This window comes from Oryctolagus cuniculus, chromosome 7, assembly GCF_051225735.1.
Source record: "Oryctolagus cuniculus isolate XC-2025 breed Fujian yellow rabbit chromosome 7, ASM5122573v1, whole genome shotgun sequence".
In the NCBI taxonomy this organism is placed as follows: Eukaryota; Metazoa; Chordata; class Mammalia; order Lagomorpha; family Leporidae; genus Oryctolagus; species Oryctolagus cuniculus.
Genome location: NC_142873.1, coordinates 143,607,126 through 143,623,068, shown reverse-complemented (window position 1 = coordinate 143,623,068; position 15,943 = coordinate 143,607,126). Strand labels below are relative to the sequence as shown.

Here is a 15,943-nt window from a genome sequence, read left to right as displayed (position 1 = left end):
GAGAGCCACTGTTTCTGACAGTTGAGGAGATGGAAGTTCACAGAGGGGAAGTGACTTGCTCAAGTTATACAACACCTTCCTGTGACACAACTCCGCTCAGAAGAGAAAGACAAGGAAGAGGGAGCAAAGGTGAGAAGTTTTTTTTTTTTTTTTAATAAAGATTTATTTATTTTTTGACAGGCAGAGTGGACAGTGAGAGAAAGAGAGACAGAGAGAAAGGTCTTCCTTTTGCCGTTGATTCACCCTCCAATGGCCGCCGCAGTCGGCGCGCTGCGGCCAGCGCGCCGCGCTGATCTGATGGCAGGAGCCAGGTGCTTCTCCTGGTCTCCCATGGGGTGCAGGGCCCAAGCACTTGGGCCATCCTCCACTGCACTCCCTGGCCACAGCAGAGAGCTGGACTGGAAGAGGGGCAACCGGGACAGAATCCGGCACCCCAAAGATTTATTTTTTTTTTAAGTGAGAGTTACGGGGAGAGAGAGAGAGAGAGAGAGAGAGAGAGAGAGAGAGAGAGAATCTCTTCCCTCTGCTGCTTCACTCCCCAGGTGGCTGTAACAGCCAGGGCTGGGCAAGGCTGAAGCCAGGAGCCAGGAGCTTCTTCGGGGTCTCCCAAGCAGGTGGCAGGGACCCAAACACATGGGCCATCTTCCGCTGCTTTCCCAGGCTATTAGCAAGGAGTTGGATAGGAAGTGCAACAGCCGGGACTCAAACCAGTGCCTATATGGGATGCAGGCGTCACAGGTGGTGGCTTCACCTGCGACCCCACGACTTTGGCCCCAAAGGTGAGAACTGTGCTGCGATCTACAGGAAGCCCAGTGCAGCTCCCCAGGCTCAGAGGATCAGGGAAACCCTTAGCAGCGGGTGAGGGCCACCTGGAGAGATGATTCCCCGATCCGGGAAGGACCCCTACCCCGAGCTGCTGCCTTAAATCCGTTCACTCAGCGCATGCCTATTGCTCGTAGCGAGCCAGGCTGTGCTCACACTGAGGAGGGGCCGTGAACCAAACGGACGGAAGGGGGCAGGCGTGAGGCGCGCCTGTTAAGAAGCTGCTCCAATGCTCATGTCCCACATCAACCGCCTGGGTTTGAGTCCTGCCGTCACTTCCTGGCCCCATTTCCCATTGCAGCTTCCTGCCAGTGTGCACCCTGGGAGGTGGCAATGACGGCTCAAGTCACTGTGTTCCTGCCATCCCCTGGGAGACCCGATGGAGTTCCTGATTCCTGCCTTCAGCCTGGCTGTTGTGGGCATTTGGGGAGTGAACTAGTTCCACCCTGGGGCTCCCCACAGGCCCCGTCCTTGCTGGCCTGCTCCTGTGAGTTTTGGGGACCCCTTTGAGCTCCTCTTCACCCTCCAGGCCCCTCTTGGTTGCAGGATCTGACATGAGAGCGTGGCAGGGGTGGGCCTTGGTGGCTCAGCCCAGACTGCCCTGTGTTGAGGTTGAGCTTAGAGAGCTTCCGGTATGGAGTCAAGAAGACCTGGTCTGAGTCCAGCCTCAGCCTTGGCCTTGTTCTGTGACCTTGGGCAGGTCTGGTGCCCTTGCCAACCCTTAGCTCTCTTCTCTGTTAAAGCAAGGAGCTTGCCGTGGAGCAGTGCTTCCAACTATGGCTCCTTGGAAGGCCCGGGAGCAGCCCAGCCAGGGTAGGATAGGGGGATGCCAAGCACGTGGGTGCTCCTGTGCCCACCCCCTTCCCTCTGTAGCCCACGTTGAGCTTCTATGGGCAAGAGTACGACAGCCACTGGACTAGTTGATATCTACGTCCTCCTTAGCCCTAAAGACGTTAAAATCAGTCCATGTCTTACCTGACCACTGGACTGAGAGCTGGCAAGAACTGGGACTGGGGCTGAGTCCTCTTCCTGCCTCCCCCTCCCATCACAAAACCTGGCTGCGAGAAGGGGGCCCAGGAGGTGTTCTCCTGCATAGACCACACGTGGAAGACAGCAGGCCGGCAGCAACCCACCCCGACCAGAGACCTCTGGGTGCCCCACACAGCGCTGGCTCTGCCTGGGGAGGCAAGGCAGATGGGGAGGACTTCATGCGGCCTTCGAGGATGGCCCTCCAAACCTGGGACGTGAGGAACGATGGGAGGGCATGGAATGGAGCGCACCTGAGCCCAGCCCTCAGGAGCTGGCCACACAGCAGGTGCAGTGAGTCGGGGTTTGGTTCTAGATGGGAAGCTCTGGTGAAACGGCCTCCCTCCTCCCCGGGCATGGTTGGGCGACACCCACCTGCTCTAGCTACAGAACCCCACAGTCAGGGCTGGCGCTGTGGTGCAGTGGGTTAACGCCCTGGCCTGAAGCACTGGCATCCCATATGGGTACTGGTTTGAGACCTGTCTACTCTCTGCTCTGCTCTCTGCTATGGCCTGGGAAAGCAGTAGAAGATGGCCCAAGTCCTTGGGCCCCTGCACCTGTATGGGAGACCTGGAGGAAGCTCCTGGCTCCTGGCTTCGGATCGGTGCAGCTCTGGCCGTTGTGACCAATTGGGAAGTGAACCAGCAGATGGAAGACCTCTCTCTCTCTCTCTCTCTCTCTCTCTCTCTCTCTGCCTCTTCTTCTCTCTATGTGTAACTCTGACTGTCAAATAAATAAATTAATTAATAAAAAAGAACCCCACCGTCTCCTGCGGGGGACCTTGCACTCGGCTGTGTCAGGCCCGGGCAGCCTCATGCTTGCACAGGCACTCAGAGGGCCCCGTGCCTCGTGCCCACAGGATGTCCTGTTTCTCTCCCTTTGGAAAGTGTCAGCCTCCCTTGCCTCAGATCTCTCTCCCCTCCCATACTTGTGTCCTCTGGTCCTGAGTGACCACCGGCATTTTGATTCCTAACGTTGTGTTCCTTTTCTTAAAGGGGTCCCCAAACAAGCTGCAGGCACCACAGGCCTGGCTCTACCCACTGGGTCTGCAGATTGCCCAATGACAAAACAAGAATAAAGGTCTTCAGGAGAGTAAAGTGACTGCTTATTATTTATATTTATTTATTTTAATTTGAGAGGCAGAGACAGAGCTCTCTGCTGTTGGCTCACTCCCCCAAATACCTGCAATGGCTGGGACTGGACTAAGCCAAATCCAGGAGCTGAGAACTCAGTCTAGCTCCCCCACGTGGCCGGCAGGAACCCAACCAACTGAGCCGTCACCTGCTGCCGCCCACGGTGCACGTGAGCAGGGAGCTGGAAGGGGGGAGCGAAGCCAGGACTCAAACCCAAGTGGGCATGCCCATCTGATGTCTTAACCACGAGGCCGCGCACCTAGCGTCTGATCTAGTCCAGCTGATTTGTCTTCGTCCACTCAAGGCACCGACAGAGAGCTGAGGAGCAAGGAGAGGCACTTGCCCAGGGTCTTACGGCAACTCACGTGAGCTGGGGCTGCCTCCCAGGGTGGTCCCCCCGGAGAGCCCACCCTTCTTTCTCCTCTCCTCCTTCTTCTTTGTCTCCTTCTTCTTTTTCTCCTTCTTCTTCCTCTTCCTCCTTTAAGGTTTATTTATTTGAAAGGCGGTTACAGAGAGAAGGAGAGACAGAGAAAGAGAGAATCTTCAATCCGCTTGTTCATTCTCCAGATGGCCACAATGACCGGAGCTGGGGCAGGCTGAAGCCAGGGGCCCGGAACTCTATTTGGGTCTCTCACACAAGTGGCAGGGGCCCAGACACTTGGGTCGTCTTCTGCTTTCCCAGGTGCATTAGCAGGGAGCTGGATCAGCAGTGGAGCAGCCCTTTTTTGTAACTCCCGTATCGTCTCCCAGCTGAGTCCTGTCTGTCCTACCTCAACAGTCTTCCCATCCCTCCTCCTCACTTAGGCGATTCCAGTAGACTCTCAGCTTCACTTAACCCCTTACTCCAGGCTACTTTATATACCATACTAGATTCATCTTACGGAAACAAAAGCTCTGACCACATATCCCACGTGTGTTCTATCTCCCCTACTAGACTGTAAGCTCCTTATGGGCAGGGTCTATGTCTGAGTCATCTTTGTATCTCCCGCAGCATCTTACCAATACATAGTTCTTGAATGAAAAAAAAAAAAAAAAGAAGAAGAAGAAGAAATGGATCAGCCAGGACTCAAACTGGTGCCCACCGGCCCCAAGAATAATAATTTTTAAAAACACAAATTGTGTGTGTGTGTGTGTGTGTGTGTGTACTGTGGCACAGCAGGTTAAGCCGGTGCCTATGATGCCGGCATCCCATATGGGCACTGGTTGAACTGGTGGAACTGGCACCCATATGGGATGCCGGCGTCACAGGCACCGGCTTAACCCGCTGTGCCTCAGCACCGACCCCTGAAAGTCCACCTTTCATCACACCCCCTACCTCCAAGCTGGCACTTGGCTCAAAGCTGCCTCTGTCCCCGGCTGAGAGCCCCCAGAGCTGGATGGCTCAGCTCTGCGCCTCCCTGCCAGTGGCTCTGTGACCGCTAGGTGGCGGCAGACACCATCTTTCCCTTGCCCGGGCGCTTGCTCCTTCCCTGTTCTCGGTCCCCAGTAGCCTGGATGTCAGCGATCCCGAACACCTACCTCCGCGCTTTCCTGTTCCCCCACTGTACAGGGAATTGCGGCCCAGCTCCAGCCCCAGCCCTGCCGTTTCCCGGCTGTGTGACAGCAGCAGATCACTCTCTCTCTGTCTCCTTTTTACTCATCTGTAAATCAGAATTGTCTCACGGGAGCAGGTAGGCAAAGGCACCAGTAGGTGTAGAGGCCATCAGTCATTGGCAACCACAGCTGTTTCAGCAGGGCTCCCAGAGGTGGCTTCTGGGAAGGGGTTTTCCTGCCAGGATGGCCCCCCACGCCCTACGCCTTCCCCCCCAACGCTGCAGCAAACCGAGAGGAGCCCCCGGGCAATGGGGCTTTCGGAGCCTTGAACAGGTGCCTCACATCTCCAGCGTGGGTCCCTCCCTGGCCTGGAGTATCTGGCTTGGCTTTATTTCCACCCCTGCCCATCGCCATCCCTGCCTAGGCAGTCCCTGCAGCCTCCTGCCCATTTCGCTGCTCTCCTGGGGAACTTGCCCCAGGCTTCAGGTGAGTTCTCCTGGGTGGGGTCCCTGACCCACCGCCCACCAACTCTCACTTGCCCCTCACCCTCCTCGTAAAATGACTGCCACACCCAGGTACAGCATGACTGACCCATTGGCCATCTCCAAATGTCCACCCCTCTGACATTCAAGGCCTTCCATAACTTGGTTTCATGATTTACCCTGCGCTTCCAATATGCCAGACCATTCTCTGTCCCCAAAGCACAGCTTTGCTAGCCTACCCCCGGGCCTTGTGCCAACTGTTCTTGTGCTGGAGTGCCCTGTGCCATTTCCACATAGCGAATTCATCCTTGAAAGCCTCTCTGGGGGGTGGGGTGCATTACCCCAGCAGTTAAGATATCAGCACACCGCACTGCAGTGCCTGGGTGTGATTGAAACCTGGCCCTGCCACTGCAGGCGACGGCTCAACTACTTGGGTCCCTGCTACCCATGTGGGAGACCTGGATGGAGTTCCCAACTCCTGGCAATAGCTCACCTTGGCCATTTGGGGAGTGAACAGGCAAAGGGAGCTTACTCTGTCTGTCTTTCTCTCTTTAAAAGTTTATTTATTTGAAAGGCGGAGTGGGAGAGAGATCTTCCATCCATTGGTTCACTTTCAAATGTTGGCAACAGATAGGGCTGGGTCAGGCTGAAGCCAGGAGCCAGGAACTCCATCTCAGTCTCCAACATGATTGCCGGGGACTCAAGCACTTGCGCCATCATCTGCTGCTTCCCGAGTGCATTGGCAGGGAGCTGGATCGGAAGCAAGTAGCCCGGACTCCAACCCAACTCAGATGGGAGATGCATGAGACCCAAGCCACAGCCTGAGACGATATGCCACAATGTCCCTGCCCACCCCCCACCTCTCAAATACTAAATAAAACTTAGAAAACAAAGTGTAGTTGGAAGGTCCCTTCCTGCAGGCAGCCTCCTCTAATTCCTCACATGGGGGCATTCTGTCTCTCAAATAAAGTTAAAGCCAAACATCAGACAGGATTGCTTTCTCCTCTCTGGGCTCTGGGTGCTCAGCTCCTCCAGAGCCCCCACTGCACCCCAGGGGGCAGGAGTGTCCCTGGTCCATGGAGCACAGCTGGGTTGGACAAGGCAGGCAGGGAGAGAGCTGAGGATGGACCTGCTTGGAAGAGGTCAGACACCCTGTGGGTGGGGTCAGGATTCAAACCCGCAACTGATTCCAGCCATGCCCCTGCCTTGGGCCTGTGTCTCCCCTCTGATCTGCCACTCTCTTCCCCTTTCACATGTTCTGTTTTACTGAAGAAGCTAAGGCTCCCATACATATACCCCCCCCCCCCCCGCCTCTTTATCACTCAACCCAAGCCCATGCGAAGCCACATGCCCAGGCCCTGGAGGGATAAGGACTTGGCTAGAGGCCCAGGCCTTCTCAGAGGCAGAAGGGGAGACACAAACAGGTTCTTCCCCCACTCCCCAGGCTTATCAGCCCCCCACAGGCCCCAGCCACGTGGGAGCTCTGCCTGTCCCCGCACCCTCTGCAGCAGGGCTGTGCGACCTCCGGCCGTCACTCCTGCTCTCTGAGGCGCAGACCCTCTGCAGCACATTTTGGGTTATGAGGATTCAGTGGGAGGCAGCAGGAGACTGCGCCCACAGCCAGAGGAGCTCCCTACAGGGGAGGAGAGGTCTAGGATTTCGCTGGCAGAGGTAGTGGGCCTGGGCCCGGGGTCCAAGGGCGGGGCGGGGGGGGGGGCCGAAGTCCAGGCCGTGACAGCCCCCGCAACTCTTGCAGTGGCTGACAAGGCACAGTCACCCACACACGTGCACAAGTCACCTCCCCGAGAAGCACACACAGGTGCCTCAGTGACGAGGAGCTTTCTAGGTCCCCAAGGCTTGGGGCCTGGGGGTAACCTGTGCACAGGACACAGAGAGACACGGGGAGAATCACATCCCGAGCACACCCCATCAGCTCACACAAACACACGGAGAGAAACACGCAAGATGACATTTCCACGCGCACAAACTCAGCAAGGCTGAGCCCTGTCTGGCCTCCCCATCATACACACAGGCTTATCAGGCTGGGGCAGCCTCCGGCCCTGCTGAGTCACCCGCAGGCAGCTCAGCCCAGCGGAGCCTGCCCAACAGGGGCGGGGCCTGCGCAGCTCTTCAGAAGAGTTCGGCCCACCCACGGCTGGGGTTTCCTTTCTCCAGCCCTTTGATTGAGTCACTGCGCGGAGGGCGGGGGGGGGGGGGGGGGGAGGGCAGCAGAGTTCTTGTTTGCAGAGGCCAAATGCAGGGGTTTCCAGCCTGCTCTCTCTTGGGTACATGAATACACAGGGAGCAATTAAAAAAATAGTACTAGACCCATTATAGAGTATTTGCATAAATATTTTCACAAACTCGCATCGAATCATCACACTATGTCTATATAAAGTTAGTCCTATTATTAATCCCATTTTACCCCAGAGGGGAAGTGGTTTGCCTTGCTTTTAACCTCTGGGCGATACCGCCTGGTGAGCAGGTGAGTATGTAGTTAAATGAAAGGTGTGTGAATCTGCTTGGGAGCCCGTGTGTGTGTGTGTGTGTGTATGTGTGTGTGTGTGTGTGTGGGTGTGCGTGCGTGCACGCCCGTGCCAGGTTTCCCTATGAGGTCACATGCCCAGAGACTGACAGGTTCTCAAGTGTCCAGATTTCTAGTCAAGGAAGCCAGAGCTGCTGTGGCCCCCTGAAGTGTGTCCCTTCTGTTAGAAGACATGTCCCAGATCTGGGGGCTCAGTCTGATCCTCTTCTCCTGGACGACGCATTCCTCTTTGAAAGTGGGGACCCGGGCTCCGAAGCCTAAAACAACAGCTGACTCAGAAAAGCCTACAGGGAATTAAGAGTGACTTTTCACTCCTATAACATCTATGATCATAGTAACTGCTAACACCTACTGGGTGCTCGCCTGGGATTGGCTCTGGTCTTAGTGCTTAACATGGATTATTTCATTTACTGCTGTACGACTCTTAAAAAAATATTTATGTGAAAGAGTTGCACAGAGAGAGGGAGAGACAGAGAGAGAGAGAGAGAGAGAGAGAGAGAGAGAGATCTTCCACGTGCTGGTTGGCTCCCAAGGCTGGGCCAGGCTGAAGCCAGGAGCCAGGAGCTTCTTCTGCGTTTCCCATACAGATGGCAGGGACCCAAACACTTGGGCAATCCTCTACTGCTTTTCCCAGGCCATCAGTAGGCAGTTGGATCATAAGTGGAGCAGCCAGGACCCGAACCTGCGCCCATAGGGGATGCCGGCATCACAGGTGCAGTGGTGTAACCTGCTACACCATGATGCCAGCCCCGCTGGACACGCTTGGATGAGGCCTCTGCAGAGGTAGGAACTGGACCAGAGTGGGTCAGTGGCTTGCATCCTGTGATGACAGCAGTCTGATTAGCACATCTGATAGGAAGGTCACTAAACTCAAAGGAAATCACTCACCCTCTGGGGCCTGGCCCCCTCCCTCCCCAGGTCATCTCATCGGAAGAAGGGATGACTCCGTGGCTCCCCAGCATGGACTATTCTATAAAGACCCCAACATTCTGCGGCTCTCTACACGGAAGAGGGAGCATTAAGTTTTCTCCCTTAGGAGCAGATTTGGCCTTCCTGAGAGAGACTTCTGGCTTCTCAAGATGGTTTGGAATGAGAGAGGTCACCCTAGGAGATGACTGGTGGCTTCCTGACATGGGCCTCACAGGAGCCAGCATAGGTCTGAAAGGAGATGGAAGGGAGGGTCTTGGGCCACCGGCCATGCAAGCCCCTTACATTCTTGATCAGACGGACCGTCACGAGGGGAAATCGCGGGGACGGGCGGCGAGACAAGCACAGGAGAACCGGAACCTGCATTTTACCGAACAGGAACCTGTATTTACCGAACACCTAACTGTGTGGCTAACTGGTGCTGCATTTTACACACATCGTTGGTTCTCAGGAAAACACTGAGTTACCGTGGAGCAAACACATTCAGAGAACTGACCTGCTCAAGGTCACCCAGGCCGGGAGTGGTGGTCTCGCCAGGGTCCCTTCCCTAGATCCCCGACGACTAACCCTTGTTTCTACCTAGCACCCTTGGGGCAGCACCACGTGGCAAATTGCATCATACTTTCGCCATATGACGTCAGACTGGCACTCCAGACAATCCAGGAACTCCCTTCCCTTTCCTGCTCAGACCCCTTCGGTCTACCGGGGGCTGCCCGGGGCTAGGCGTCCCTGCCGGCCCACACCTGCAGCCCCCGCCCCTTCCCGGTTGCGACACTCCCACTCCCTTGCCCGGGCCTGCCCGCCGCCGTGCCGATTGGCAGCTGCCGACGCCAATCAGAGGGCCTCCCGGCCCGGGGGCGGGGCGTCGCGGCAGAGTTGCCCTGTCAGTGCAGGTGGAGGCCCCCGGCGGGGCAAAGTGGCAGCAAGCTCTTAAAGGGCGAGAGCGGCGCGGAGCGAGCGCGCGGCCCGGCCCGGCCTGGCCAGGTCCCCTCCCCGTCCAGCCCAGGTGAGCCTGGACCACCTTTGGGGGGCGACCCCCGGCCCCTGGGAATGAGAGGGGGAGGGACAGAGGAGCCCACCCCCGAGGGCCTGAGCCGTCTTGGGAGGAGCGAGACAGGGTCAAAGGGCCCCTGGGTTCCAGGGTGCAAACTTGGGGTCCCAAGGGACACGGGCGTCTCGAAGTTGAGGGTGCGGGGCGGGGGTCTCGGCGTCAGGAGAGGAGGTCCGGGAGTTCGGGTGCGGAGATAGGCTGCGGCCGGTCCCGGTCCGGTCCGGGTCCTAGCGTGAGGGTCCCCGCGGGGAGGCGCAGCTCGAGGACGCCCCCCAACCCCGCCCTGCCCAGCTCCGCAGCGCTGGCCCGAGAGGGCAGAGGGCGCCCCGGGCCTGGAGCCCCGCGTCCCGCTCCGCCCTTACGTAATTGACTTTGAGTTTCCGGAGCCCGGGACCCGCGGCGGGGGCGCCGGGCTGCCCGCCAGGCTGGCCCTCGGGTGCCTGCCCGGCCCCGCACGCTCGCGCCCAGGCCTGGCCTCCCGGGAAGGCTCAGGTTCCTGCTCGCCGCCCTCGCTCGGTTCCCCTCGTCTCTCACCTCTCCCGTCTCTGCGGGTCTCTGTCCTCTGCCCTTCCGCACGAGTTGTGTCGCTCTCGCCTACGCTTCCCGGCGGGCTCCGCCTCTTTGGTCGGACCTGACCCCCTTCCCTCTGGCGAGTTGGAGGGGGCGACTCCCCCGGACAGACCCCAGCCCGAGCTGGCCCAGAAGAGGTGCGGGGAGGACTGTCCTGGGAGGGTTGGGCAAGGTTATTCCAGCGCCCACGGTTTCCCCGGGAGGGAGCGGCTGAATGCGACCCCTCCAGTTCCTGAAGCCTCCGGAGTAGAGACTGGGAGAAAGCCTGGCCGGGGAGCCCCCGTGGGAGCTGCCCTGTGTCATGGCAGGGTCAGGCTTCTAGCTCCTGGAGGGGGTAGGGAGGGCGCGGTGGGGGGAGAGCTGTGGCCCAGAGCTGGATCCCCAGCCCAGGCTCCAGCGGGCTCCACACCTGCACACCCCCCCCCCGGGGGGGGGGAGCCCTGGAGGATGCACTTGGCAGGGGGCTGGGAGAGGCCAGAGTGGGGGCAGCAGAGAAGTGACAGACACTGGAGTCACAACCTGCCACCAAGGCTGACACTTCGGAAATAACTCCTGTGCCCTGGGGTGGTAGTGCCTGCTGCTGTTGGTGCCTGGAGATAAGGTGTTACAGCGGTTGTGAGGTGGGAATTGTTAACTTCCAACAAGGGGGGGGGGGAGGGGGCATTTGCAGAGGCACTGGAAGGGTCAGGAAGAAGGGGAGCCAGAGGCTGGGGTGGGGGTGGGGATGGGAGGGGACATCCCAGTGTCCTCCAGGCTTTGCGTGACCCGGCACTGGGTCTGAATCCCCACCCTGCCACCTCCTTGCTCTGTGACCTTGCCTGAGTCACTTTAGCTTTCTGAGCCCCAGCTTCTCCCTTAGTCCATAACCTGGACCTCAGAGCCATTAGCGGAAGCAAATGAGCCCTGAGTATGCAGCAACCCGAAGGGAGGCTGGTCTGGGAGCAGCCAGGGGGGTGCTCCAGGCAGAGATGGAGTGGGGAAGCCCTGAGGTTTCCCCTGTGTAGACGGGAGAGTCGGGCTGGGCCTGCCAGCTCGCAGCGTTGTTGGGTGTGGTTGGAGTGCCTGGGTGTGTGGGTGGCATTCGGCGAGGCCAGGCGACTCCACACCCACTGTCTCCCGATCAGCCCAGCCCTGTGCCACCTAGACCAGGCTGGCCTCTCTCCTGTAGGCCCCGGGTGCCAAGAGAAGCTCCCAGGGCTCCTGGGCTGCCCCAGCCCCTAGAGCAGTGGGGGCGGGGCCCTGGTGGAGCAGGGCCTGCACCCTCTCTGCAGAGTGGACCCTGGCCAGGAGGCTGGCTGGGCAGGAACGTCCCAGCCTGGCTGGGAAGATGCTGACGCTGTGCAGGCTTGTGGAGGCCCCAAGCTCGGCTGGCTGGAACCGAGCCCAGCTGATGGGACCTGGGCCGTGGGGTGAGACAGAGGCTGGGTAGGGGTGGGGTGGGGGGGAGATGCAAGGAGAGAATCCAGGAGGGGAAGCCGGAGCCGAGGAGTGAGACCAGAGGACGCTCCACTCGGTGGTTCCCGAAGCCTTTCCCAAGCACCAGCTGGGCACCACATTACAAGGTGTGCCGGCCACAGAGCTCAGCAGGATACTCACAAAGAACCGTGGAGAGGTCACAGTGGCCTGAGATTTGTTGGTGGGGGGTCGTTGCAGAGGAGTGCTGTATGACAGTCCCCTGGGGGGGATGAGTTAAGAATTTCCCCAGGGCTCAAGATTCTGGTGTTTGTTAAAGGAGACAGTGTTCCACCCCTTTGCAGTCTGTGGACCAGGTACTTTTCTGCCTGGGCCTCAGTTTTCCTTTCTGTGAAATGGGGAGGGAGGTAAGCCTAGAGTCTGCTGTTCTGGGCTTGTGGTCTCTAATCCTCATTAGAGCTCCTGCCTGGTAAGCAGTTGCTGTGCATGGCTTTCGACCGTGAGCCTTTAGCCTTAACTCATTCAGTTCTCGCTGCCCCCCAAGCGAAGCAGCAGCATCCCTGTCTGTGGGAGTCCAGGGAGGGGAATCAGCCCACCCAAGACACACAGCCAGAAAGTAGCCAAGCTGGGATCTGAACTCAGGTCCAACTCCAAAGCCCAGATGCTGAAACAGCCCCTACCCCATGGGTACTGAGGTGCCCCCCATTGCTCAGCCCTCACCTGGGGAACTCCCTGACCCCTGCGGAGCAAACTCTGAGCCCTGGGGTGTTCCGGCTGGGGTGGGAGCAGGATGTGCTGCAAGCACTGGGTGCCCACCTGGCCCAGTGTTGATGGAAGGGGTAGGGGGAGCGGTCTGCAGATCAGGGCCCACCAGGGTTTCCCCAGAGGGCCAGCCTCACCAACTACGGCCCAGGTTTGAGAGCTGTACCCTGGAAGGCGATCTTGGTTATATGGCCAACTGTGGGCCTCAGTTTCCCCATCTGTAAAATGGACTTAAGTGAGTGCAGCCATTCGTTGACACGTGGGTTAGTGGCCGAGGTCCGTGATGAGACCAAAGCACTGGTGGCAGCGACAGAGCCTGTAGAGGGAGAGTCTGGGCCAGCAACAGCGTGGATCCCAGCCTGGCTGTTTGTAAACCACAATTTCAGATGAAGGGACTCAGGTTAGAAGGCCCAGAGCTGTGTCTGGGGCTGCGCATCTGGTCCCGCGGGAACTGAGTGGGGAAAATCCATGCAAGCCCTGGAGAACAGCAGCCGGCTGATGCCGGCCGGACCTGGCTTGGGGATGTGAAGCGACTCCCCAGGGGCACAGAGAGGAAGGCGTCCCTTTGCCTCCTGTCCTCATCTGGACATGGGCATAGCAGCAGTGTTGCTTTTATGCTCCCTGAGTTACCCTGAAGGTTGCAGGAGATGAAGGGTTTGCAGAAGCAGGTGAGGACGCGGGTTTCAGTCCAGAGCCACCATTCGGGTGTGTGTTTGTGGGGAGGGGCACTTCTGGTAGCCCCTGGGGAAGCGGCCCGGAGAATAACACCCCCACTTATTAAAGAGTCCCCATGGGCCAGCCACTGTGCTCAGAACTTGACTCCTCGGTGTCTCCTCTGAGCCTGCGGCCACCTTGTCACGGAGGTGATGGCCCATGTGGAGCCGCTCTGCAATGATAGTAGCTCTCCCTTAAGACCACCAGACTGTGGGCCAAACGTTGTTCACAAAGCTCATGGAAAATGGAATGCAAAGACAAGCTTATTTTGGTGCAAAAGAATTTCTGAAATCCATGCATAATACACATTTTCCCTTGAGCTTTTTTTTTTTTTTTAAGATTTTATTTATTTATTTGAGAGGTGGAGTTACAGAGAGAAAGGTCTTCCATCCACTGGTTCACTCCCCAAATGGCCACTGAGCTAGGCCGATCCAAAGCCAGGAGCCAGGAGCTTCTTCAAGGACTCCCACATGAGTGCAGGGGCCCAAGCACTTGGGCCACCTTGTACTGTTTTCCCAGGCTATAACCAGAGAGCTGGATCAGAAGTGGAGCAGCTGGGACTCGAACCGGTGCTCATAGGGGATACCAGTGCTGCAGATGGAGGTTTAGCCTGCTATGCCACAGCACTGGCCCTTCCCTGAGCTTTTTGAAGACCCCCTTGGATGTGTGGATTTCCAAAATTTTTTGCACCAAAATAAACTTGTCTTTTAATTCTATTTTCCACGAACTTTTTGAGAAAACTCTTGTATCAAGTCATATAATCCTCACACCATCCTGCGAGGCGGATACTAATACTGTACCCATTTTATAGATGAACACATGAGGCATAGAGAAGTTAAAAAATGGGCCCGATGTCACAGACAGTTGACCCAGGATTTGATTGAACCCAGGGTCTTAAATCTCCTTCTTGAAGTCTCACCAACACTGGAATTCAATAATTATTTCTGTGCGATTGCCCCTCACTGTGCTGTGGGCTGCACAAGGGCAGGGTCCGTGTCTGTGGCTCCCCAGCATCGGGCACACAGAGGATGCTCAGTTTGTCCCCAGGGACAGGACCCTGCTGCCTCCAGGGCACAGGATGCATGGGTCAGGTTCTCGCTCCTGGGGGTGGGGGAGGAGGGTGTGTGCCCCAGGAGAGCCTCGGAGGCCGAGGGTGGACAGGGTTCCCCCTGGCCCAAGTCCCCAAGTCCCAGCTGCAGAGGGGGTTGGTTGGCTGTACTGTGTGTCTCAGTCCTGTCCTTTGCTTCCTTCCATGCGTCACGGTGGCGATGACTCCATGGCCTCTCCACATCTGGCTATGTGACCTTGGTGGCTGCTTCTGGGTGAGTACTGGTTTGACTTGATGAGGGTCACCTGAGCTCGATTCTACCGCATGTCCTGTGGTCCTGAGGTGGCCTGGGAGTGGACAGCCCTTTCTAGGTGCTTGGCACTCTGAGTATGACTTTTGGGTCACAGAGTGGAGTGCACAGGTCTTTGGGGGGCAGACTGGCCTGCGATAGAACCCTTGTTGTGCCACTTCCTGATGGGTACACACCTGCAGAATGGGAGTGTTCACACCTAACAGACACAAGTCTATTTGCTCTTCACTTCAGTGGGTTTTGTTCATCTGTTCTCTGCTGTATCTCCATACCTTGGATACAGTGGCACATGGTTAGTGCTTGGTAAATTGCTTCTGGAATCTATGAAAGAATTTCTTGAGCATTTACTATGCACCTATCACTATGCTTTGTATTGGATTAAATGCACAGTGAATATGAGATGCCCAGCATCGGGGGGCTCTGTGAACGTGAGTCCTCTATTTGCTCATTAGATTGTGAATTTCTTGGGGGTCAGGACCGTGTTAAAGTGGCTCTGGGTCCTCTTAACCGAGTGAGGGGCCAGGCACTAATTAGGCATCAGTCAGCACAGAGACAGGCCTAGGCCCAGGACTTCCTGGGGCAGGAGTGACAGAGTCTCTGGGTTTCAGCAGTTGGGAAGGGGTGGGGCCTGGTGGGGGAAGGGTGCGGAGGGGCTCTCTCCAGTGTGCGAGTTCCCCTTCCCCTGCAGCTTTGCTTCTGTGATCTCATTTATCCTGTCAATCACAGTCTGAAGTTATTAGATGGAAAATTCTGGAAGTAAACGATTCCTAAGTTTTACGTTCCAAGTCATGCAAGGAAATCTTGTGCCGGCTTGCTGTGTCCCACCTGGGTTGTGAGTGGCCCTGTGTCCAGTGTGTGCAGGCTGTGGACACTTTGCCTGCCAGTTGCATGGTAGCTGTCTGGGTTTCCAGGTCTGTTGTTGTGGGATGGGTGAGCTTGTATTCTTGTTACTCTTTTTTTTTTTTTTAATTTTATTTATTTATTTGAGAGGTAGAGGTACAGACAGTGAGAAGGAGGCAAAGAGTAAGGTCTTCCATTTGCTGGTTCACTCCCCAAATGGCTGCAATAGCTAGAGCTGAGCCGAAATGAAGCCAGGAGCCAAGAGCTTCTTCCAGGTCTCCCTCACAGGTGCAGGGGCTTAAGTGCTTGGGCCATCTTCCACTGCTATCCCAGGCCATAGCAGAGAGCTGGATCGGGAGAGGAGCAGCCAGGACTGGAACCACAGCCCATATGGGATGTGGTGCTGCAGCGCCAGCCTCTCTCCTGTTACTCTAATAATGGCCCCAGTAATTGTTCTACTTTACTGTTAGCTACTGTTGTTAATCTCTTACTGTGCCCGATTTACAACTTCAACTTGATAGGAGATATGTGTGTATATCCAGTGGAGGTCCTGGCACACATGCCCCGCAGGTCAGAGGGGACTGCTGCCCTTGCAGCTCCCCTGGGGGCAGCTCTGTCGCCACTGTCCTGGCTGTGTGCTCTTGGGCAAGTCATGAACTTCTCTGAGTCTCAGAGACCTCGTCTGTGACACACACATCATCACGTGCTCCCACAGGTGCCACAGAAGTGCCCAGCATGGGGCTTCCCTCGGTAACTGTTGCTTTCCC

At 57.1% G+C, this 15,943-nt stretch overlaps 1 protein-coding gene and 1 long non-coding RNA gene across 25 annotated transcripts in view; one reads left to right on the top strand and one right to left on the bottom strand.

The window, feature by feature from the left end:
* Positions 1-2,946: 2,946 nt before the first annotated feature.
* LOC138850694 (uncharacterized) lies at positions 2,947-10,190 on the bottom strand. Its single transcript, XR_011390811.2, has 2 exons — positions 10,054-10,190; positions 2,947-3,459 (listed from the first exon to the last, which is right to left on the bottom strand). It is a non-coding gene; the product is annotated as an uncharacterized LOC138850694 (long non-coding RNA).
* EPB41 (erythrocyte membrane protein band 4.1) overlaps positions 9,306-15,943 on the top strand; it is a 228,658-nt gene continuing 222,020 nt past the window's right edge. For 19 of the 24 annotated variants that reach the window (XM_070078923.2, XM_070078944.2, XM_070078915.2 and 16 more), the window contains exon 1: positions 9,310-9,474. The gene's annotated coding sequence lies outside the window, so the exon portion shown is untranslated. Of the gene's footprint in view, positions 9,475-13,299; positions 14,301-15,943 lie in introns of those variants that run through there. The other 5 variants (XM_089301165.1, XM_089301161.1, XM_089301153.1 and 2 more) reach the window with 3 other exon arrangements.